Source organism: Rutidosis leptorrhynchoides, chromosome 1 (genome assembly GCF_046630445.1).
Source record: "Rutidosis leptorrhynchoides isolate AG116_Rl617_1_P2 chromosome 1, CSIRO_AGI_Rlap_v1, whole genome shotgun sequence".
Lineage (NCBI taxonomy): Eukaryota > Viridiplantae > Streptophyta > Magnoliopsida > Asterales > Asteraceae > Rutidosis > Rutidosis leptorrhynchoides.
In genome coordinates this window covers 340901361-340928987 of record NC_092333.1, presented here as the reverse complement: position 1 = coordinate 340928987, position 27627 = coordinate 340901361, and the positions used below count along the sequence as shown (strand labels likewise).

The following is a 27627-nucleotide window of genomic DNA, read 5'->3' as shown; positions in this document are numbered from 1 at the left end:
TATTATGAAATGGTGTGCATGCCGTCAACTTTCGTTGTAAAGAAAGTTTGTCTTTTAAAAACGAATGCAATGTTTGTAAAATGTATCATATAGAGGTCAAATACCTCGCGATGTAATCAACTATTGTGAATCGTTTATTATGTATATGAACGGGTCCTTTCATAATGCACCATCATAAAAGTCTTGTTCGTTTTTCCCACTACGTCTTGGATTGCGTTTTTCACTTTCATAGTATCCTTGAAAAGCCGTACATCCCTTGTCTACATAACTCCATTTTCCAGGTAACGCATCTTTATTTCGAAACCATCCGTTGTTGTTATCATTAAATTTGCTTGCTACCGTACCCCACAAAGAACCTCGTTGTTGAAAGTTTCTGGTAACCGGATCCTGGTATGAAAAATTTGTTGCACGGTTCACCTGCCTTTTCATTGCCTTGGATGGTGACTTCGTTTTCTCCCCGCGCCACCTGCTTATTCCGTTTGTTCTTGCGTTTCTTGTACAATTTCTTTTTGGGTTTGATGTTGAGTTTCTAGTTGGCTCAAGTTGAAAGTGTTTTGACTTGTTAAAAAGGGCGTTGTGGGGTTAACCCGAGTTCTTACTGAATTTCTTGTAGTTTTCAAAGTTTTTGTAGTTGATGGATTTGATTTCGAATTTCTTGTTGGCTCATATCGAACGAGCTAGTCGTATAATTGGCAAAACTAAGTGAAGGTCGAGATTGGTTAGAATATGACGAGCCAGGTGTAGTCGGTTCGCCGGCACAAGTTAAAATGTTATTATAAAATGATCAATTGTTTGGGTTCGGGTTTACCATTGTTGAGTGTTGTTTTATAAAAATTTGAAGAGTAAAATGTTGGGAGAAAATATAGATAAGATTGTGTAGAAAATGTGTTAAATGGAGTTTATTTTATAGGTAAACTTGTATATATTTATTATTATGATTATTTTATTTTATTTATTGTATATAAATATATATATCATTTATATCCGTTGCATATATTTGAATTGAGTCAAAGATTTCTGGTAACCATGCAATCAAAAACGTACACAACCCTAACACGCGGCTCAACCTTCCCGTGCATCCAACGAGCACGCTCAAGCCATTTGCCCACCAGCACGCCTTGCTAGGGGTGCACTCCTGGCGTGTTGGCTGCAAAATGGGCGATACCAGGCTTTTGTTATTTATGGTCTTATTTGAAATCAAACCAAATGTGTCTATCCACATATTGTCCTTGGAGCGTGTCATCATTTTCACTTATTATTATAGAATAAATATATAAATAATAAATCGTATTAATAATCTCAATTTAGCTGAGTGGTTACCGCTCTTTTGGGTGTCTGTGAGGTCTCGAGTGAGTTCCACCTGGAGATTTCATAATACAATTTGCATTGTAGTTGGTTATGAAGTCCACTGGAGGCATCGCTGGCTGAGCCTGTCTTATGGCACTTGTTCAGTGGAACGTAAGTGACTTCAATTTGAAAGTGACTTCAATTTGACTGTTCAAAATAATAATAATAATAATAATAATAATAATAATAATAATAATAATAATAATAATAATAATAATAATAATAATAATAATAATAATAATAATAATAATAATAATAATAATAAATCTTATATTTAAACTCACTAGGCTATGCATTCACATTATGTACATAAGACTTTTATATAAATAACAATTATTTATTATTTATATTTATGGTGTTTTGGCTTGACTTTGAAAAGTTAATTTTGTAGGAACTTGACAGAATTAGACATACAAGAGAATGGGATCGATGATCTTGGTGGTGATTGGTTAAGTTGTTAGGAAGAGGGGATCGCCTTGACTTTGGGAGATATAAATTTGAGAGAAAAACAACTCTATTACTCACAAGAATAGATTTACAGAGTATTACAAAACTCTTACAAAAAAAAAACTCTCAAACTCACATACACTCTCTAGGTTGTGATTACACTTCTCTGAGTGATTTTTGGATGATTTACAATGAAAGTTTGCATCTCTATTTATAGCAAAAATTCTATGGCGGTGAATGGTGTGAACGATGAAGGTTGGCGGAAGTTGGCGGCCGTCATCGTGTTCAAGTTTGCTACTTCCGCATGAGTTGTTCAAAGCTGGAAACGTTGAACATCTAGATGGCAGCTGGAACAGAGCCATCTAGATGACGGCTGGAAACCACTGGAAACCATCAATTCTCCCCTCCAGCCGAATCCACGAACATTCCAGTTATGTCTCTGCATAACTTCAACTTTTCTCGAGTCACCACCTTTGTTAACATATCCGCAGGATTCTCCTTTGTATGGATCTTCACTAGTCTCAACAGTTGTCGATCAATTACCTCGCGTATCCAATGATAGCAAATATCAATATGTTTTGTACGAGAATGGTACATGGAGTTCTTGCTCAAATCTATAGCACTTTGACTGTCACAATATACCTTGTACTCCTTTTGCTTGATTCCAAATTCTTGAAGATAATGCTTTAACCACAACATTTCTTTTCCAGCTTCTGCGGCAGCAATATACTCTGCTTCAGTTGTGGATAATGCAACACACCTCTGTAGTCTTGACTGCCATGAAACAGCTCCCCCTGCAAAAGTGTAAATGAATCCTGAAGTAGATTTCCTACTATCAAGATCTCCGGCCATATCCGCATCTGTATAGCCTTCCAAGATTGGATCAGCTCCCCTGTAATAAAGACATAGATTCTTTGTACCTTTAAGATATCTGAGAATCCATTTTACCGCCTCCCAATGCTCTTTCCCGGGGTTCGAGAGAAAACAACTCACTGTTCCCACTGCGTGAGCAATATCGGGCCTTGTACACACCATTGCATACATCAAACTTCCAACTGCTGAAGAATATGGTACTGTCGACATCTCCCTGATCTCTTCCTTGGATGAGGGACAAGAACTTTTGCTTAACTTGAAATGGTTGGCTAATGGAATGCTAACAGGTTTGGCATTGTTCATATTGAAACGTGAAAGCACTCGTTCAATATACTTCTCCTGAGATAGCCATAACCTTTTATTCTTCCTGTCTCTGGTTATCTGCATTCCCAAAATCTGTTGAGCCTGTCCTAAGTCTTTCATGTCAAAAGACTTAGAGAGTTCCTTCTTCAGCTGGTTGATCTTCGTTGTATCTTTCTCTACGATCAAAATATCGTCTACATATAGTAGAAGAGCAACGAAATCTCCTCCAGAAAACTTCTGAATGTAGACACACTCATCTGCTGCAGTTTTCTTGTACCCGTGACTCACCATGCACGAGTCAAACTTCTTGTACCACTGCCTAGGTGCCTGCTTTAAGCCGTACAAACTTTTCTTCAGCTTGCATACGAAGTTATCTCCTGAAACCTCAAAACCTTCTGGCTGCTCCATGTAAATTTCTTCATGTAAATCTCCATGAAGAAAAGCTGTCTTTACATCCATCTGTTCAATCTCCAAGTTCATACTTGCGACCAATCCAAGTATGACTCTAATTGAAGTCATCTTGACTACTGGTGAAAATATCTCGTCAAAATCAATCCCTTTCTTCTGTTGGAATCCTTTGACTACAAGTCGTGCTTTGTATTTCACCACTTTTCCACTACCTTCCTTTTTCAGCATGAACACCCATTTATTTTTCAGTGCCTTCTTCCCGCGTGAAAGTTCTACAATCTCATAAGTTTGATTTTTATGCAGAGAATGCATCTCATCCTGCATTGCGAGCAACCATTTTTCTTTATCCTTATGAGTTACTGCTTCATGAAAACTCTCTGGTTCTCCATCTTCAGTAAGTAGAAGGTACTCGGATTCTGGATATCTACTCGATGGAATCCGACCTCGTTCAGATCTACGAACTTCTGGAACATTCTGAGGAGATCCACCATCATCTTGACCTTGTTATGGTGCTGGAACGTCTGGCATATGGGGTTGTGGCTCCCCCTGCTCAGCACCGTCATTTTCCTCATTATCTTCTACTTCTGGCATTTCTTCTTGTACTGAAAATTCATTTCTCATGAATGATTTTGTTGTTGCCTCTGGCACCTGAGCAGTAACATTTGACTTCTAAGATATTGTGGGCTTTTCAATATCTTTTATTGTCTGGCTTTCATGGAACACTACGTCCCTACTTCTGATCACCTTTTTCTCCTTTGAATCCCATAATCTGTATCCAAATTCTTCATCTCCATAGCCTATGAATGTGCATGGAGTGGTCCTTGCATCCAACTTCTGCCTGAGCTCCTTGGATACATGTGCGTACGCCAAACATCCAAATACTCTTAAGTGAGAGTATGATGGATCCTTTCCAGACCAAAGTTTCTCCGGAACTTCAAAATTCAGTGGTACTGATGGAGATCGGTTGATCAAATAACAAGCGGCTCTGACTGCTTCTCCCCAGAATAGATTTGGTAGCTTAGCCATACTGAGCATGCTCCGAACACGTTCCATGATTGTTCGGTTCATTCTTTCTGCTATACCATTATGTTGAGGGGTACGTGGGACCGTCTTCTCATGTCGGATGCCATATGATCTGCAATAGGCATCGAACTACCTGGAAGAGTATTCACCGCCGTTGTCGGATCGAAGACACTTTAACTTCTTTCCTGTCTCACGTTCTACCATGATATGGAACTGTTTGAAGTAATCGAACACCTGGTCCTTCGTCCGTAAGAAATATACCCACACCTTTCGAGAAGTATCATCGATAAACGTCAGAAAGTATCTATTGCCGCCAATTGATTCAACCTCCAAGGGACCGCAAACATCAGAGTGTACCAGACTGAGTAACTCTGATTTTTTCGTTGAAGAGGAATTAAACGAGACTCTATGCTGCTTACCAAACAGACAATGATTGCAAGGATCTAGCGTAGCATCCTTGTCTACATTGATAAGCTTCTTCTTTATTAGGGTAGACAACCCTTTCTCACTCATGTGACCGAGTCTCTGGTGCCATAAATTTTTTGAAGCCTCCTTTTCTGCAACATTAATGCTGTCTGTACAGATCTTCACATGAGTCTTGTACAGTGTGCCACAAATGTGTCCTCGAGCGACTATCATAGTGCCTCTTGACAATTTCCATGTGCCTCTACTGAAATGACTATCATAGCCCTGTTTATCGAGAGCTACTCTGGAAAGTAGATTCAGCCGAAGATCTGGCACATGGCGGACATCCTTCAGAGTGATTGTGCTCCCGGAACTTTGTAGTGACCCGAACTTTTCCATGTTTATATATATTAATTGAGATTGATGTTTACATGATTAAATGTTTCCAACATGTTAAGCAATCAAACTTGTTAAGACTTGATTAATTGAAATAGGTTTCATATAGACAATTGACCACCCAAGTTGACCGGTGATTCACGAACGTTAAAACTTGTAAAAACTATATGATGACATATATATGGATATATATATAGTTAACATGATACTATGATAAGTAAACATATCATTAAGTATATTAACAATGAACTACATATGTAAAAACAAGACTACTAACTTAATGATTTTTAAACGAGACATATATGTAACGATTATCGTTGTAAAGACATTTAATGTATATATATCATATTAAGAGATATTCATACATGATAATATCATGATAATATAATAATTTAAAATCTCATTTGATATTATAAACATTGGGTTAACAACATTTAACAAGATCGTTAACCTAAAGGTTTCAAAACAACACTTACATGTAACGACTAACGATGACTTAACGACTCAGTTAAAATGTATATACATGTAGTGTTTTAATATGTATTTATACACTTTTGAAAGACTTCAATACACTTATCAAAATGCTTCTACTTAACAAAAATGCTTACAATTACATCCTCGTTCAGTTTCATCAACAATTCTACTCGTATGCACCGGTATTCGTACTCGTACAATACACAGCTTTTAGATGTATGTACTATTGGTATATACACTCCAATAATCAGCCCTTAGCAGCCCATGTGAGTCACCTAACACATGTGGGAACCATCATTTGGCAACTAGCATGAAATATCTCATAAAATTACAAAAATATGAGTAATCATTCATGACTTATTTACATGAAAACAAAATAACATATCCTTTATATCTAATCCATACACCAACGACCAAAAACACCTACAAACACTTTCATTCTTCAATTTTCTTCATCTAATTGATCTCTCTCAAGTTCTATCTTCAAGTTCTAAGTGTTCTTCATATATTCTACAAGTTCTAGTTACATAAAATCAAGAATATTTTCAAGTTTGCTAGCTCACTTCCAATCTTGTAAGGTGATCATCCAACCTCAAGAAATATTTGTTTATTATAGTAGGTTATCATTCTAATACAAGTTAATAATCATATTCAAACTTTGGTTCAATTTCTATAACTATAACAATCTTATTTCAAGTGATGATCTTACTTGAACTTGTTTTCGTGTCATGATTCTGCTTCAAGAACTTCGAGCCATTCAAGGATCCGTTGAAGCTAGATCCATTTTTCTATTTTCCAGTAGGTTCATCCAAGGAACTTAAGGTAGTAATGATGTTCATAACATCATTCTATTCATACATATAAAGCTATCTTATTCGAAGGTTTAAACTTGTAATCACTAGAACATAGTTTAGTTAATTCTAAACTTGTTCGCAAACAAAAGTTAATCCTTCTAACTTGACTTTTAAAATCAACTAAACACATGTTCTATATCTATATGATATGCTAACTTAATGATTTAAAACCTGGAAACACGAAAAACACCGTAAAACCGGATTTACGCCGTCGTAGTAACACCGCGGGCTGTTTTGGGTTAGTTAATTAAAAACTATGATAAACTTTGATTTAAAAGTTGTTATTCTGAGAAAATGATTTTTATTATGAACATGAAACTATATCCAAAAATTATGGTTAAACTCAAAGTGGAAGTATGTTTTCTAAAATGGTCATCTAGACGTCGTTCTTTCGACTGAAATGACTACCTTTACAAAAACGACTTGTAACTTATTTTTCCGACTAGAAACCTATACTTTTTTTGTTTAGATTCATAAAATAGAGTTCAATATGAAACCATAGCAATTTGATTCACTCAAAACGGATTTAAAATGAAGAAGTTATGGGTAAAACAAGATTGGATAATTTTTCTCATTTTAGCTACGTGAAAATTGGTAACAAATCTATTCCAACCATAACTTAATCAACTTGTATTATATATTATGTAATCTTGAGATACCATAGACACGTATACAATGTTTCGACCTATCATGTCGACACATCTATATATATTTCGGAACAACCATAGACACTCTATATGTGAATGTTGGAGTTAGCTATACAGGGTTGAGGTTGATTCCAAAATATATATAGTTTGAGTTGTGATCAATACTGAGATACGTATACACTGGGTCGTGGATTGATTCAAGATAATATTTATCGATTTATTTCTGTACATCTAACTGTGGACAACTAGTTGTAGGTTACTAACGAGGACAGCTGACTTAATAAACTTAAAACATCAAAATATATTAAAAGTGTTGTAAATATATTTTGAACATACTTTGATATATATGTATATATTGTTATAGGTTCGTGAATCAACCAGTGGCCAAGTCTTACTTCCCGACGAAGTAAAAATCTGTGAAAGTGAGTTATAGTCCCACTTTTAAAATCTAATATTTTTGGGATGAGAATACATGCAGGTTTTATAATGATTTACAAAATAGACACAAGTACGTGAAACTACATTCTATGGTTGAATTATCGAAATCGAATATGCCCCTTTTTATTAAGTCTGGTAATCTAAGAATTAGGGAACAGACACCCTAATTGACGCGAATCCTAAAGATAGATCTATCGGGCCCAACAAGCCCCATCCAAAGTACCGGATGCTTTAGTACTTCGAAATTTATATCATATCCGAAGGGTGTCCCGGAATGATGGGGATATTCTTATATATGCATCTTGTTAATGTCGGTTACCAGGTGTTCACCATATGAATGATTTTTATCTCTATGTATGGGATGTGTATTGAAATATGAAATCTTGTGGTCTATTATTATGATTTAATATATATAGGTTAAACCTATAACTCACCAACATTTTTGTTGACGTTTTAAGCATGTTTATTCTCAGGTGATTATTAAGAGCTTCCGCTGTCGCATACTTAAATAAGGACGAGATTTGGAGTCCATGCTTGTATGATATTGTGTAAAAACTGCATTCAAGAAACTTATTTTGTTGTAACATATTTGTATTGTAAACCATTATGTAATGGTCGTGTGTAAACAGGATATTTTAGATTATCATTATTTGATAATCTACGTAAAGCTTTTTAAACCTTTATTGATGAAATAAAGGTTATGGTTTGTTTTCAAATGAATGCAGTCTTTGAAAAACGTCTCATATAGAGGTCAAAACCTCGCAACGAAATCAATTAATATGGAACGTTTTTAATCAATAAGAACGGGACATTTCAGTTGGTATCAGAGCGTTGGTCTTAGAGAACCAGAAAATTTGCATTAGTGTGTCTTATCGAGTTTGTTAGGATGCATTAGTGAGTCTGGACTTCGACCGTGTTTTCTTTAAAAATGATTGCTTAACATTTTTGTTGGAAACTATATATTTTTAACATATGAATATTATGTGATATATTAATCTCTTAACGTGTTTGATATTATTTGATAGATGTCTACCTCTAGAACAAGTCCCATTGACTCACCTAATAATAATGAAGAGTCAAATGTAAATTGGAATGATTTGTGGACTGATTCACAAGTTCCCGAAGAGGAACCGGAAGAAGAGTCGGAACCGGAAGAAGAATCGGAACCGGAAGAAGAATCGGAACCGGATGATGAAATAGAACCGGTGGGGGAAATAATAAAACGGTTAAGTAAAAGAAAATCCTCAACCAACCGACCAAAGTTAATTATGGTCAATGGTGTTTCCGCCAAGGAAGCAAAATATTGGGAGGATTACCAATTCTCCGATGAATCGGATTTCGACGAGAATTCCGATGATGTTATAGAAATTACCCCAACTGAATTTAAAAAGGCAAAAGAAAATAATAAGGGAAAGGGCATAAAAATAGAGAAATCTAATTCCAACCCCGATGAACTTTATATGTATCGTCAACCCCCGAAGTCCTTAAGTTGTAACAATGACCCGGGAACCTCTAAACCACCAGGTTTTTCTAAACCAATGTGGAAAACGACAGCTCGTATTAGGGGAACATCATATATCCCTAGAAACTTGGCAAAACGAACCAAAACCGAAGAAGAAGAAACAAGCGAGTCGGAATAAGATAGTTCTATTTTACAGTATAAAAACACAAAATGGATAGACAACCCAATATTTTAAGAGACCTACCCGGAGACATGATTGATGAAATCTTGTCTAGAGTCGGTCAGAATTCTTCGGCATAACTATTTAAGGTGAGATCAGTTTGTAAGACATTCGAAGAACGTTCCAAGAATGCCTTGGTTTATAAAAGGCTTTCGTTCGAAAGATGGGGGATATCACATTGAGAAATCCATAAGTTACGATGTGTTTACTTTGACGCATATATTGCGGGGAACCCAAATGCTATTTTACGCAATGGGTTAAGAAATTATTTTGACTCAATATATCCGAATATTGGACTTCGTGATTTAGAAAAAGCGGCTAACATACAACATAAAGAAGCATGTTATGCTTACGGATTAGTAATGTTCGCTTCTCACCAAAGTGAGAACAAGAACATCGGGCTACAACTATTAAACAAAACATTCCCACAAGTGACGGAGTCGGTAATTGGGGTAAGAAATGAGGTTTTTAGATTGTTACGGGACTGTTGGACATTACGTAACCCTCGTCCCTTTGACGACGTTACAACACACTGTCTTATCAACGGCCATAAGGGTCATGTTCCACAAGACCAAGGATGGGAAGTAATCCTAGTAAAACCAGAATGCATGACTTGTTTCTGGACGTATGAATTACGTGTCTTTATTGCCTTTGCTGAACGACTTGTTTACTAGCTAGAATTATCTTCACAACCATCTTGTATCAAATTTATTGTGTGCTATATTTCATGCTATATGTAAAATAAGCGGTATTGTAAGTTTGTAAAATATTGTGTAAAAGTTTGAACGCGAAATATTATTATAATCAGTTTTTCATATAGAATTGTAGTAGTTGAATTGTATATTAGCTACTAAGTATGAACTTAACGGGTAGGTACTACCCGAATTTAAACTTATAAAACGCTAATATGAAGAAAAAGCTTTTATAAATGAGTTCATATTATGCTACAAAATACTATTAACTACTCTTAATATTCTGTATGATTAACTTGTTCCATTTGACTATTTTGAAGGAAATGGCACCGACTACTCGACACACCGTAAATATGAATGAAGAGGAATTCCGTACTTTTCTAGCTTCAAACATAGCCGCAGTACAGGCTGCGCTACATACCAACAATAACCTTGGATCTAGCAGTACAGGAAATCGTGTAGGATGCACCTACAAAGAATTCACTGCCTGCAAACCTTTGGAATTTGATGGAACCGAAGTGCCGATCGGATTGAAACGGTGGACCGAGAAGGTCGAATCGGTGTTTGCCATAAGTAAGTGTACTGAAGAGGACAAAGTGAAGTACGCTACGCATACCTTCACAGGTTCTGCGTTAACATGGTGGAATACCTATCTAGAGCAAGTGGGACAAGACGATGCGTACGCACTACCGTGGTCAGCATTCAAGCACTTGATGAACGAGAAGTACCGTCCCAGAACCGAGGTCAATAAGCTCAAGACAGAACTTAGAGGGTTACGAACCCAAGGATTTGATATTACCACGTACGAAAGACGATTTACAGAATTGTGCCTATTGTGTCCGGGAGCATTCGAAGATGAGGAAGAGAAGATCGACGCATTTGTGAAAGGATTACCGGAAAGAATCCAAGAAGATATAAGTTCACACGAGCCCGCCTCCATACAACAGGCATGTAGAATGGCTCACAAACTAGTGAACCAGATTGAAGAAAGAATTAAAGAACAGACTGCTGAAGAAGCCAATGTGAAGCAAGTCAAAAGAAAATGGGAGGAAAACGGTGATAAGAATCACCAATACAACAACAACAGCAATTACAACAATAATCGCAACAATTATCCCAACAATCGCAACATCAATCTCAACTACAACAAACAGCCCAACAACAACAATAACAACAACAACAGCAACTACAACAATCATCCCAACAACAATAATAACCGCAACAACAACGATAATCAGAAGCAGCTATGCCAAAGGTGTGAAAAGTATCACTCGGGGTTCTGCACCAAATTTTGCAACAAGTGTAAAAGAAATGGTCATAGCGCGGCGAAGTGTGAGGTCTACGGACCAGGGGTTAATAGAACGAAAGGAACAAATGGTGTCGGAACGAGTAATGGCGGAGCAAGTAGTGTCGGAGCAAGTTATGCCAATGTAGTTTGTTATAAATGTGGAAAACCGGGCCACATTATTAGAAATTGCCCGAACCAGGAGAACACGAATGGACAAGGCCGCAGAAGAGTTTTCAATATTAATGCGGCAGAGGCACAGGAAGACCCGGAGCTTGTTACGGGTACGTTTCTTATTGACAATAAATCTGCTTACGTTTTATTTGATTTGGGTGCGGATAGAAGCTATATGAGTAGAGATTTTTGTGATAAATTAAGTTGTCCATTGACGCCTTTGGATAGTAAGTTTTTACTCGAATTAGCAAATGGTAAATTAATTTCAGCAGATAATATATGTCGGAATCGAGAAATTAAACTGGTTAGCGAAACATTTAAGATTGATTTGATACCAGTAGAGTTAGGGAGTTTTGATGTGATAATCGGTATGGACTGGTTGAAAGAAGTGAAAGCAGAGATCGTTTGTTACAAAAATGCAATTCGCATTATACGAGAAAAAGGAAAACCCTTAATGGTGTACGGAGAAAAGGGCAACACGAAGCTACATCTTATTAGTAATTTGAAGGCACAAAAACTAATAAGAAAAGGTTGCTATGCAGTTATAGCACACGTCGAGAAAGTACAAACTGAAGAAAAGAGCATCAATGATGTTCCCATTGCAAAAGAATTTCCCGATGTATTTCCGAAAGAATTACCGGGATTACCCCCACATCGATCCGTTGAATTTCAAATAGATCTTGTACCAGGAGCTGCACCAATAGCTCGTGCTCCTTACAGACTCGCACCCAGCGAGATGAAAGAACTGCAAAGCCAATTACAAGAACTTTTAGAGCGTGGTTTCATTCGACCAAGCACATCACCGTGGGGAGCTCCTGTTTTGTTTGTCAAGAAGAAAGATGGTACATTCAAGTTGTGTATCGACTACCGAGAGTTGAACAAACTTACCATCAAGAACCGCTACCCACTACCTAGAATCGACGACTTATTTGATCAACTACAAGGCTCGTCTGTTTATTCAAAGATTGACTTACGTTCCGGGTATCATCAAATGCGGGTGAAAGAAGATGATATTCCAAAGACTGCTTTCAGAACACGTTACGGTCATTACGAGTTTATGGTCATGCCGTTTGGTTTAACTAATGCACCAGCTGTGTTCATGGACCTTATGAACCGAGTGTGTGGACCATACCTTGACAAGTTTGTCATTGTTTTCATTGATGACATACTTATTTACTCAAAGAATGACCAAGAACACGGTGAACATTTGAGAAAGGTGTTAGAAGTATTGAGGAAGGAAGAATTGTACGCTAAGTTTTCAAAGTGTGCATTTTGGTTGGAAGAAGTTCAATTCCTCGGTCACATAGTGAACAAAGAAGGTATTAAGGTGGATCCGGCAAAGATAGAAACTGTTGAAAAGTGGGAAACCCCGAAAACTCCGAAACACATACGCCAGTTTTTAGGACTAGCTGGTTACTACAGAAGGTTCATCCAAGACATTTCCAGAATAGCAAAACCCTTGACTGCATTAACGCATAAAGGGAAGAAATTTGAATGGAATGATGAACAAGAGAAAGCGTTTCAGTTATTGAAGAAAAAGCTAACTACGGCACCTATATTGTCATTGCCTGAAGGGAATGATGATTTTGTGATTTATTGTGACGCATCAAAGCAAGGTCTCGGTTGTGTGTTAATGCAACGAACGAAGGTGATTGCTTATGCGTCTAGACAATTGAAGATTCACGAACAAAATTATACGACGCATGATTTGGAATTAGGCGCGGTTGTTTTTGCATTAAAGACTTGGAGGCACTACTTATATGGGGTCAAAAGTATTATATATACCGACCACAAAAGTCTTCAACACATATTTAATCAGAAACAACTGAATATGAGGCAGCGTAGGTGGATTGAATTATTGAATGATTACGACTTTGAGATTCGTTACCACCCGGGGAAGGCAAATGTGGTAGCCGATGCCTTGAGCAGGAAGGACAGAGAACCCATTCGAGTAAAATCTATGAATATAATGATTCATAATAACCTTACTACTCAAATAAAGGAGGCGCAACAAGGAGTTTTAAAAGAGGGAAATTTAAAGGATGAAATACCCAAAGGATCGGAGAAGCATCTTAATATTCGGGAAGACGGAACCCGGTATAGGGCTGAAAGGATTTGGGTACCAAAATTTGGAGATATGAGAGAAATGGTACTTAGAGAAGCTCATAAAACCAGATACTCAATACATCCTGGAACGGGGAAGATGTACAAAGATCTCAAGAAACATTTTTGGTGGCCGGGTATGAAAGCCGATGTTGCTAAATACGTAGGAGAATGTTTGACGTGTTCTAAGGTCAAAGCTGAGCATCAGAAACCATCAGGTCTACTTCAACAACCCGAAATCCCGGAATGGAAATGGGAAAACATTACCATGGATTTCATCACTAAATTGCCAAGGACTGCAAGTGGTTTTGATACTATTTGGGTAATAGTTGATCGTCTCACCAAATCAGCACATTTCCTGCCAATAAGAGAAGATGACAAGATGGAGAAGTTAGCACGACTGTATTTGAAGGAAGTCGTCTCCATACATGGAATACCAATCTCTATTATCTCTGATAGGGATGGCAGATTTATTTCAAGATTCTGGCAGACATTACAGCAAGCATTAGGAACTCGTCTAGACATGAGTACTGCCTATCATCCACAAACTGATGGGCAGAGCGAAAGGACGATACAAATGCTTGAAGACATGCTAAGAGCATGTGTTATTGATTTCGGAAACAGTTGGGATCGACATCTACCGTTAGCAGAATTTTCCTACAACAACAGCTACCATTCAAGCATTGAGATGGCACCGTTTGAAGCACTTTATGGTAGAAAGTGCAGGTCTCCGATTTGTTGGAGTGAAGTGGGGGATAGACAGATTACGGGTCCGGAGATTATACAAGAAACTACCGAGAAGATCATCCAAATTCAACAACGGTTGAAAACCGCCCAAAGTCGACAAAAGAGCTACGCTGACATTAAAAGAAAAGATATAGAATTTGAAATTGGAGAGATGGTCATGCTTAAAGTTGCACCTTGGAAAGGTGTTGTTCGATTTGGTATACGAGGGAAATTAAATCCAAAGTATATTGGACCATTCAAAATTATTGATCGTGTCGGACCAGTAGCTTACCGACTTGAGTTACCTCAACAACTCGCGGCTGTACATAACACTTTCCACGTCTCGAATTTGAAGAAATGTTTTGCTAAAGAAGATCTCACTATTCCGTTAGATGAAATCCAAATCAACGAAAAACTTCAATTCATCGAAGAACCCGTCGAAATAATGGATCGTGAGGTTAAAAGACTTAAGCAAAACAAAATACCAATTGTTAAGGTTCGATGGAATGCTCGTAGAGGACCCGAGTTTAACTGGGAGCGTGAAGATCAGATGAAGAAGAAATACCCGCATCTATTTCCAGAAGATTCGTCAACACCTTCAACAGCTTAAAATTTCGGGACGAAATTTATTTAACGGGTAGGTACTGTAGTGACCCGAACTTTTCCATGTTTATATATATTAATTGAGATTGATGTTTACATGATTAAATGTTTCCAACATGTTAAGCAATCAAACTTGTTAAGACTTGATTAATTGAAATAGGTTTCATATAGACAATTGACCACCCAAGTTGACCGGTGATTCACGAACGTTAAAACTTGTAAAAACTATATGATGACATATATATGGATATATATATAGTTAACATGATACTATGATAAGTAAACATATCATTAAGTATATTAACAATGAACTACATATGTAAAAACAAGACTACTAACTTAATGATTTTTAAACGAGACATATATGTAACGATTATCGTTGTAAAGACATTTAATGTATATATATCATATTAAGAGATATTCATACATGATAATATCATGATAATATAATAATTTAAAATCTCATTTGATATTATAAACATTGGGTTAACAACATTTAACAAGATCGTTAACCTAAAGGTTTCAAAACAACACTTACATGTAACGACTAACGATGACTTAACGACTCAGTTAAAATGTATATACATGTAGTGTTTTAATATGTATTTATACACTTTTGAAAGACTTCAATACACTTATCAAAATACTTCTACTTAACAAAAATGCTTACAATTACATCCTCGTTCAGTTTCATCAACAATTCTACTCGTATGCACCGGTATTCGTACTCGTACAATACACAGCTTTTAGATGTATGTACTATTGGTATATACACTCCAATAATCAGCCCTTAGCAGCCCATGTGAGTCACCTAACACATGTGGGAACCATCATTTGGCAACTAGCATGAAATATCTCATAAAATTACAAAAATATGAGTAATCATTCATGACTTATTTACATGAAAACAAAATAACATATCCTTTATATCTAATCCATACACCAACGACCAAAAACACCTACAAACACTTTCATTCTTCAATTTTCTTCATCTAATTGATCTCTCTCAAGTTCTATCTTCAAGTTCTAAGTGTTCTTCATATATTCTACAAGTTCTAGTTACATAAAATCAAGAATATTTTCAAGTTTGCTAGCTCACTTCCAATCTTGTAAGGTGATCATCCAACCTCAAGAAATATTTGTTTATTATAGTAGGTTATCATTCTAATACAAGTTAATAATCATATTCAAACTTTGGTTCAATTTCTATAACTATAACAATCTTATTTCAAGTGATGATCTTACTTGAACTTGTTTTCGTGTCATGATTCTGCTTCAAGAACTTCGAGCCATCCAAGGATCCGTTGAAGCTAGATCCATTTTTCTATTTTCCAGTAGGTTCATCCAAGGAACTTAAGGTAGTAATGATGTTCATAACATCATTCGATTCATACATATAAAGCTATCTTATTCGAAGGTTTAAACTTGTAATCACTAGAACATAGTTTAGTTAATTCTAAACTTGTTCGCAAACAAAAGTTAATCCTTCTAACTTGACTTTTAAAATCAACTAAACACATGTTCTATATCTATATGATATGCTAACTTAATGATTTAAAACCTGGAAACACGAAAAACACCGTAAAACCGGATTTACGCCGTCGTAGTAACACCGCGGGCTGTTTTGGGTTAGTTAATTAAAAACTATGATAAACTTTGATTTAAAAGTTGTTATTCTGAGAAAATGATTTTTATTATGAACATGAAACTATATCCAAAAATTATGGTTAAACTCAAAGTGGAAGTATGTTTTCTAAAATGGTCATCTAGACGTCGTTCTTTCGACTGAAATGACTACCTTTACAAAAACGACTTGTAACTTATTTTTCCGACTAGAAACCTATACTTTTTTTGTTTAGATTCATAAAATAGAGTTCAATATGAAACCATAGCAATTTGATTCACTCAAAACGGATTTAAAATGAAGAAGTTATGGGTAAAACAAGATTGAATAATTTTTCTCATTTTAGCTACGTGAAAATTGGTAACAAATCTATTCCAACCATAACTTAATCAACTTGTATTATATATTATGTAATCTTGAGATACCATAGACACGTATACAATGTTTCGACCTATCATGTTGACACATCTATATATATTTCGGAACAACCATAGACACTCTATATGTGAATGTTGGAGTTAGCTATACAGGGTTGAGGTTGATTCCAAAAAATATATAGTTTGAGTTGTGATCAATACTGAGATACGTATACACTGGGTCGTGGATTGATTCAAGATAATATTTATCGATTTATTTCTGTACATCTAACTGTGGACAACTAGTTGTAGGTTACTAACGAGGACAGCTGACTTAATAAACTTAAAACATCAAAATATATTAAAAGTGTTGTAAATATATTTTGAACATACTTTGATATATATGTATATATTGTTATAGGTTCGTGAATCAACCAGTGGCCAAGTCTTACTTCCCGACGAAGTAAAAATCTGTGAAAGTGAGTTATAGTCCCACTTTTAAAATCTAATATTTTTGGGATGAGAATACATGCAGGTTTTATAATGATTTACAAAATAGACACAAGTACGTGAAACTACATTCTATGGTTGAATTATCGAAATCGAATATGCCCCTTTTTATTAAGTCTGGTAATCTAAGAATTAGGGAACAGACACCCTAATTGACGCGAATCCTAAAGATAGATCTATCGGGCCCAACAAGCCCCATCCAAAGTACCGGATGCTTTAGTACTTCGAAATTTATATCATATCCGAAGGGTGTCCCGGAATGATGGGGATATTCTTATATATGCATCTTGTTAATGTCGGTTACCAGGTGTTCACCATATGAATGATTTTTATCTCTATGTATGGGATGTGTATTGAAATATGAAATCTTGTGGTCTATTATTATGATTTAATATATATAGGTTAAACCTATAACTCACCAACATTTTTGTTGACGTTTTAAGCATGTTTATTCTCAGGTGATTATTAAGAGCTTCCGCTGTCGCATACTTAAATAAGGACGAGATTTGGAGTCCATGCTTGTATGATATTGTGTAAAAACTGCATTCAAGAAACTTATTTTGTTGTAACATATTTGTATTGTAAACCATTATGTAATGGTCGTGTGTAAACAGGATATTTTAGATTATCATTATTTGATAATCTACGTAAAGCTTTTTAAACCTTTATTGATGAAATAAAGGTTATGGTTTGTTTTCAAATGAATGCAGTCTTTGAAAAACGTCTCATATAGAGGTCAAAACCTCGCAACGAAATCAATTAATATGGAACGTTTTTAATCAATAAGAACGGGACATTTCAAACTTGTCTTTATCTTGACATCACCAATTTCGACAATCTCAGCGGAACTGGAATTTCCCATCTTCACAGCTCCAAAGTCACCAGCTTTGTATGTTATGAAGTATTCTTTGTATGGAGTCACGTGGTAGGAAGCTGCAGTATCTACCACCCATTCTGCTTCTTCTCGTGAGACGTGAAGGCATGTCTCATCATGGGTTGAACAATAAGCTACATCACCTGTGATAGCAACTAATGTTTCTCCACCCTTATTCTTCGGCTGTGAACTACTTTGACCTTGTTCCTCTTTCAATCTATAGCAGTTCTTCTTCATATGTCCCTCTAATCCACAATGATGACATTTATATGTTAGTTTTCTGCCATCAGCTGACCTGCCCCTGCTCTTACTTCTGCCTCTCCATTTATTTTTGCTACTCATTCACTGTCTCCCCCGATTCTCCGTGACAAAGGCATGGGTCTGATCTGTGCCCATGTCCTTTCTCCTTGCCTCTTCACTGAATAGGGCATCCTTGACCATTGACATGGTAAGTTTGCCATTCGGTGCTGAGTTGCTGAGTGTTACTACCAGCGTTTCCCAACTATCGGGAAGGGAACTAAGTAGCAGTAGCGCCTGAACTTCATCGCCAAGCGGCATCTCTACAGACGATAACTGGTTGACCAAGTTCTGAAACTCACTGGTATGCTCGGCAACTGAAGTTCCACTTTTGAGCTTCATGTTGACTAAACGCCTCATCAGCATGGCTTTATTCCGAGCAGTCTTGGCCTGGTACATGTCCTCCAACTTTTTCCAGAGGACATATGCGTCTGTCTCTTGTGCAACATGGTGGAAGACACTATGATCAATCCATTGACGGATCTGACCAATAGTTTTTCGGTTTGATTTCTTCCACTCTTTCTCTTTGGCAGAATCAGGGTTTATACCCTTCAATTCAATAGGATCGAACAAATCCTTACAGCTAAGGAGATCTTCCATCCGAGGTTTCCACAGCGTGTAGTTTGTTGCTGTGAGCATAATCATAGCTCCGGAAGATGATGTTGACTCTTCTGTGGACATTATCACCTTAAAAATAATTTTTCAACACAAACGGGGTTGAATTGTAGAAAACAGAGATCACCGTTACGTCCGGAACGGTTGAAAATGGTGGAATAGACACTTCGCGGCTTAAATTCCACTTAGGGGCAAAATTATAATTTTTATAAACTTCAGGGACCAAAAAAATGAAATTCTGAAAATTTCAGGGACCAAATTGTAAAATTTCAGAATTGCTACAGTACCGCTACAGTACTGCTACAGTGACTTACTACAGTTCCGCCAGCTGCTACAGTGAATTGCTACAGTGATCGTCTTCTCCGGCGAAAATTCCGGCACCGGTCGTCTTCTCCGGCGAGATTCCGGCGAGTTGACCAAACTTTGACCGCGTTTTCTGGGCTCGTTATAACTCCGTTTAAGTAGCCGTTTTTTGCGTTGGACTCGGTTCGACGAGACGAATCCAATGGCACACTCAAAATTGAATTTTGAGAAAACTTCAGAAGACCCAAAAACTCAACCAACGTCTCTAACCAAGCTCTTGATACCACTTGTTAGGAAGAGGGGATCGCCTGGACTTTGGGAGATATAAATTTGAGAGAAAAACAACTCTATTACTCACAAGAATAGATTTACAGAGTATTACGAAACTCTTACAAAAAAAAAACTCTCAAACTCACACACACTCTCTAGGTTGTGATTACACTTCTCTGAGTGATTTTTGGATGATTTACAATGAAAGTTTGCATCTCTATTTATAGCAAAAATTCTATGGCAGTGAATGGTGTGAACGAAGAAGGTTGGCGGAAGTTGGCGGCCGTCATCGTGTTCAAGTTTGCTACTTCCGCATGAGTTGTTCAAAGCTGGAAACGTTGAACATCTAGATGGCAGCTGGAACAGAGCCATCTAGATGACGGCTGGAAACCACTGGAAACCATCATAAGTTTCTTCCCAGATAACTTAACCACATTAGAAGTACTCAATTTTGCAACTTTGAATAGTGAAGTCAGTTTTGAACCTTTAGAGAGTCTTGTTTCTCGATGCAAATCGTTAAGAGTTTTAAAAGTTAATCAAAAGATAAACTTGGATCAACTGAAAAAGCTTCTTCAGCTGGCACCATAGTTGACCGAGCTTGGTACGGGTACATTCACAGAAGACCTTGTGTCTAGTTCAATCTAGGAGCTTGAGACCACGTTTAGTAAATGTAAAAATATACACACACTTTCGGGTTTTTGGGATGCTACTTTGCTTTATCTCCCAGTTGTGTATCCTGTGTGTGGTCGTCTTACGTTTTTGAATCTGAGTTATGCAAGTCTCGGGGCTGTTGAACTTGAACAGATTCTTTGTCACTGCAAACAGATAACTCGCCTATGGGTAAGTTGCTTTATCTCGTAAGTTTTTTTTTTCTTCTTTTTTTTTTGTCCTCCTGCGCTTTATTCGTCTTCTGTAGAGGTAGCAAAATGTGCGGGCTGAGAGAATATATGGGTAGTGGGGGAAAATATCGCAACGTTGGGATGACCAAAAGACAAAATTGCACGGGGGGTCCCTGTGGTTTATTCAAAACTACAACCGGGGTTCAAAAGATTTTTTTCGACATTGAGGGTCACTGTGGTATGCACTTGTTTCATGGGGGGGGTCCAATTGCCTAACACCGCTATCCTTTTCTGTTAACTTTCAACATGTGTATAGCATGTGAGGGCACTTTAGTCTTTTTATCTCTTTTTACCCCTTTTAAGTATACATGCACTCATTCTTCATTACATTCTCTACATCTTCATATCATCTTTTTATTTATCATCAAAACATCAAAAAATAAAAAATAAATTAAACTCAGATTCATGTACCATCATCTACAGTACTCGTTCATATGTATCATCTGCGACGCCCCGTACAAAACCGTCATGTACGGATCATCAACAACATGTCCATTACACGGTATAATACTATATGCTGTTTTAAAACAAGTTTTGCATTCATGAAAAGGTAACGTTTTTACCAACGTCAAATGTTTTACAAAAGATAACGTGCTTCTACGAATAAAAAACATTAACATAAGTACGTGACACAAAGGTCATTACAACGCCGTTGTTAAAAAAAAAACATAAGTTGTGAATGCAAAATAAAAGTTCCATGCTTGAGACATCTCTAAACAACGCCGCGGAAGTCTAACACAGCGGGTCTGTAACAGCAAGTCTATAACACCAAGACTATAACACCAAGTCTAAAGCGGAAGCAACAACGTCTAAGCACCTGAGAAATACATGCTTTAAAATGTCAACACGAATGTTGGTGAGCTATAGTTTATTTATAATCAGCAATGTAATGTAGACCACGAGATTTCGTATTCAAAATAGTATGAAAAGTATATGCTTGTCCGTGGGCACCCGGTAACTAACTTAACGTAATATAAATATCACCCCTAAAAGTACACTTGGCGAGTGCATATGTTCTCTAAGTATAAACACCCGTTAAATGCTAGCGCGACTAGCCCGAGTGGGGATGTCAAACCCTATGGATCCATATCTAATATTCGCGTTCACCGGTTCAAAAATCAATGATTAAACGTTACCGTGCTAAGGGGAATCTTTGTGCTGTTATATCACCCACACATATATAAAGTTTAAGTACTCGTGTCTAGTATGTAAAAACATAAAAAGCACATGTATTCTCAGTCCCAAAAATAGTTAAAGTAAAAAGGGAGCTATAACTCACAGTGAACGTGCGGTAAAAGTCGATATGAAAATTATGCAAGTAGTTAGTCGGTCTGAAAGGTCCTCAACAATTTTAGTGTGAGAAAGACTAGAGAGAAAATTAGAGAGCAAGTGTGTGTAAAATGAAAATGAGATTAAGTTTGAAATGAAGAATGAAGTGTGATATTTATAGTGGTGGTGGTGGTGGGTTGCCCGACGGCTAGGGGGGACAAGGGGGGGGGGACAAACTTTGCTTTTTGCATGGTGGTGGTCTAAAGGTGGTGCTTGTTGTTGGGATCCCATGCAACATGTGTGGTAATGGTTAACAAAAATGCAAGCATGTTGGCTCATATAAATGGGTTTTTGTGCTACATCTTAATGGGTTATAATTCCATTAAAATTGGGCTAATTAAATGGTCCATTAGCTAGAGTAGGGTGGGCTTAAATCCATTAAGATAAAAAGTTCATTAAGCCTAACTAGTGTGCATTAGTAAATTACTAAGCGTAATTAAGCAACCAAAAAGCGAAGTAATTGTCATTAGAAAATAACAATTAGTTTTACGTAGCCATAATATTCTAATTATGACAAAATTTAACGTGTACGTAGCTCGCTTTAAACGACAAGTGACACTAACGGTCATAAAAGCATTCGGGGATCAAGTTAAGTAACTAAGTACTTACTAACACGTTTTAAAATATAAACGAAGGTAATCAACATGAATTAAGATCCCAGAATATAATATAGCTCAGTACGCACAAATACGCAGTTTCGGGAAAATATAAGGTACAAATATAAGTCGAAAAAGTTGGGTCGTTACATTACCCACCTGTTAAAGAAAATTTCGTCCAAAATTTTAAGCTGAGGTAGACGGTAGAGTTGTGAAGAGGTGAGGATATTTCTGCTTCATCTGATCCTCTCGTTCCCAAGTAAACTCGGGTCCTCGTTTAGCATTCTAACGGACTCGGACGATTGGAATCTTGTTGCGTTTCAAGGTTTTGACCTCACGGTCCATGATCTGAACAGGTTCTTCCACGAAGTGGAGTTTGTCATCAATCGAAAGGTCATCTAGTGGTATGACAAGTTCTGGTTCAGCAAGACACTTCTTTAGATTCGATACGTGGAAAGTGGGATGAACTGAGCTCAATTGAGCGGAAGATCCAAACGATAAGCAACGGGTCTAGCACGCTCCAAGATTTCAAAAGGACCAATATATCGCGGATTTAACTTTCCACGCTTTCCGAAACGGATTACACATTTTCATGTTGCGACTTTCAACATTACGCGGTCACATACTTGGAATTCGAGATCTTTACATTTAAGGTCGGCATAGCTCTTTTGACGATCACGGGCCGTCTTGAGCCTTGATTGAATTTGGACAATCTTCTCGGTTGTTACATGGACGAGTTCGGGTCCGATGATTTGCTTTTCACCTACTTCGGCCCAACAAATAGGAGAACGACATTTGCGGCCATATAAAGCTTTGAAAGGTGCGACATTAATGCTCGAGTGATAACTATTGTTGTAAGATAATTCTGCCAGAGGCAAATGCTTTTCCCAAGTTTTTCCAAAATCAATAACACAAGCTCGTAACATGTCCTCCAAGGTTTGAATTGTGCGTTCGATTTGTCCGTCGGTTTGCGGGTGATATGCGATAGTCATGTCTAAACGTGTTCCCAAAGCTTCTTGCAAGGAACGCCAAAATCTAGAAGCGAAACAGGCATCTCGGTCTGAAATAATCGATAAGGGTACACCATGACGAGATACAATTTCCTTTATGTATAGCTGTGCGAGTTTGTCTATCGTATCAATTTCCTTCATGGCTAGGAAGTGAGCAGATTTGGTAAGACGGTCAATAATAACCCAGATGGTATCATATCCGCCTACCGTCTTTGGTAGTTTCGTGATGAAGTCCATTGTTATTCCTTCCCACTTCTATTGCGGGATTTCGGGTTGCTAAAGTAATCCGGATGGCCTCTGATGTTCGGTTTTGATCTTGGAACAAGTTAAACACTTTCCAACATAAGTAGCAACATCCCTTTTAAGGTTTGGCCACCAATATTGTTCCTTGAGATCGTGGTACATCTTACCAGCTCCTGGATGAATTGAATACCTTGACTTGTGGGGTTCGTCTAGAATAAGGCTCCGTAAATCCCCATAACTAGGCACCCAAATTCTTCCGACGAAATATCGGAGTCCAGTCTCCTTAACCTCGAATCGAGAGACGAGAATGTTCAAATGTTCTTGAGAAATATTGCCATCCTTGAGAGCCTCCTCTTGGGCTACACGGATCTGACTATTGAGATTTGTGTGAATGGTGATGTTTAAAGCTCGGACACGAAGAGGTACCATTCTTTCCTTTCAGCTCAAGGCATCGGCTACAACATTTGCCTTGCCAGGATTTTAACGAAGTTCACAATCATAATCATTCAACGTCTCGATCTACCGTCGCTGTCTCATGTTCAGTTTTTTCTGATCGAAAATGTGTTGGAGGCTTTTGTGGTCGATGAAGATAATACTCTTGGTTCCGTAAAGATATGTCTCCACAATTTGAGTGCAAAGACAACAACTCCAAGTTCGAGATCGTGAGTCGTGTAGTTTCGCTCGTGAATCTTCAATTGTCGAGAGGCGTAAGCAATAACTTTCTTCCGTTGCATCAATACACACCCAAAACCATGTTTCGAGGCATCGCAATATACAACGAAGTCATCACTGCCTTCGGGAAGGGATAAGATAGGTGCAGTGGTTAACTTATGCTTTAGGGTTTGAAATGCCGACTCTTGCTCGGTTTCCCAAACTAACTTATTCCCCTTGTGAGTTAACGCGGTCAAAGGACATGCAATCAGAGAGAAACCTTCGATGAATCGACGATAATAACCGGCGAGGCTTAAAAATTGGCGGATATGAGTAGGAGTAGTGGGGGTTTCCCACTTGCTAATGGTTTCGATTTTCGCGGGATCGACTTTGATACCTTGGCTACTAACAACGTGGCCAAGAAATTGAACTTCCTTCAACTAAAATTCACACTTGGAGAATTTGACTTGGAGTTGCTCCTTCCTCAAAAGTTCTAGCACGAGTCGAAGATGTTGCTCATGTTCTTCTTAGATTTTGGAATAGATCAAGATATCATCTATGAAGACGATAACGAATTTGTCTAGGTATGACTTGCATACGCGATTCATAAGATCCATAAACACGGCAGGTGCGTTAGTTAAACCGAATGGCATCACCAGAAACTCATAGTGACCATAACGAGTTCGGAATGCCGTCTTAAGTACATCGCTCTCCTTTACCCTCAACTGGTGATAACCTGATTGCAAATCGATCTTAGAGTAAACTCTTGATCCTTGCAGCTGATCGAATAGATCGTCAATCCTAGGAGGGGGATACCGATTCTTGATCGTCAACCTGTTCAGTTCACGATAATCGATACACATGCGAAAAGATCCGTCCTTCTTCTTCACGAACAAAACAGGTGCGCCCCAAGGCGATGAACTCGGTTGAATAAATCCATGGTCTAGCAATTCCTGTAGTTGACTCTGCAACTCTTGCAGTTCGGAAGGTGCAAGTCGATAAGGTGCGCGAGCTACAGATGCAGCTCCTGGCACTAGATCGATCTGAAATGTAGTGACCCTAACTTTTCTATGATTATATATTATATGAGGTCTATATTTACATGATTAAATGTTTTCAACATGTTAAGCAATCAAACTTGTTAAGACTTGATTAATTGAAATGAGTTTATGTAGACAATTGACCACCCAGTTTGCCTGATGATTCACGAACGTCATAATTTGTGATAATTATATAATCTTTTTTTTATGATGTAAGTTTTTATTATATATATATATATATATATATATATATATATATATATATATATATATATATATATAAGAAGAAATAAAATTAAATCAAAGATGTACAAGTAAAACACTATTTGCTACAGTAAAACACTATTTGCTACTGTAAATTTTCGCTTTTCTACAGTAAAATATTATTTGCTACAGTAAACAGTATTTACTACAGTAAACACTATTTACTACAGTAAACACTATTTACTTGTATTCAATCCGTATTCGTATTCGTACAATACCCAGCTTATAGACGTATATACTATTGGTTTATACACTCAATGATCAGCTCCTTAGCAGCCTTAATGAGTCATCAAACATGTGGGAACCATTATTTGGCAACTAGCATGAATGATTACACTAAAAAGCAAACTAATGGAGCCTATATACACATGCATACATTCACGTGAATGATGAATGTGAAGACCCGAAAATTTCCGACCAAATTTAAACTTAATCTTTATATGATATCGAGACGATAAGCAAAGTCTGTAAGGTTGAGTCTCAAAAATTTTGAACTATGTTATGAATTCATTTGACCTTCGACTATTCCCGACGATTCACGAACCACTATCTGTAAATAAATACATATATATATATATATATATATATATATATATATATATATATATATATATATATATATATATATATATATATATATATATATATGATTTAGAATTTATTTAATAAATGCTCGTAGCACTAGTTTGTCATTTTGATAGTTATTAATCAAGTTAGAAACGAACTTATGTGATTTTAAAATAAACGGTGATCCGAAAATGGGTTTTATAAATTATAGACTTAGTAAAAATGTATTTAGGAACTATTTGCTAAGTTTTAACACTTTTTATATTTTACCCAGAATTGAGAGGGACAGTTGATGTAATTTTTATTTAATAAATTAATGATTGAATTTTATACCATAATGACCAAAATAAATAAATATAGTTAATTTAAAAATATGAGATTTTTCTGAACACTTTTATCCGCCACTGAGTTAATGACGGAGTACGATACATTAACCGTGTTAAAGTGTCGGCAGGTATTTAATTATAATGCTCCCGTGACTTAATCATTGATGTACTGTGTTTCAATTCTAATCTATCTAATGAATATATATATATATATATATATATATATATATATATATATATATATATATATATATATATATATATATATATATATATATATATATATATATATATATATATATATATATATATATATATATATATATATATATATATATATATATATATAATAGATACATGATACATGGAAATATAAAACATCTTTCTTCTCCTTTGTGAGACTTAATTGGCTGCCACCATCCTCCAACAATACACCACCAGAACCACCATCCTACGGCCACCATGACAACACCACCATCGCCGGTTTAGCCAGGCTCGAATACCACCCCGTTGAACCACTATCGTTCACCATTATTTTTTTTTCTTCATCATCACCATCTCCATTAAACCCTACTCGATCATCACTTTAAAAACCATTGTTGCTTATGTTCTAAATCAAGTACAAACCAACTCAACAAACATCTAATTACTACTACTTGTTCCTGCTCCTACTCGACAAACAACCACTGGTTCTACTTATATGTATATTTTTTTCTTCTTTTCTCCTTTTATGTTTGAAGGCATCAAACCACAAGACCAAATCATCATCACTTACAACCACTTCTATTTTCTATTATTATCAAGAAACACTACCATCGACGTTTTACTGTTGCTGCTATGTAATTTTTTTGTGTGTCGAAACTAGTCGAACAGACCCAAACAAGCAGCGTACTGCTACTACTCGATGTTATCTCAGCTACTTGTGTCTGTTTCTATTCCATTTCAAACCCCAAAACCCGAAGCCATGATTGAG

General features: G+C 36.8%; 1 pseudogene; it reads left to right on the top strand.

Annotated features, from left to right (window-relative positions):
* The first annotated feature begins 1154 nt into the window (after nt 1-1154).
* Nucleotides 1155-27627, top strand: part of LOC139899604 (protein TRANSPORT INHIBITOR RESPONSE 1-like) — a 170512-nt pseudogene continuing 144039 nt past the window's right edge.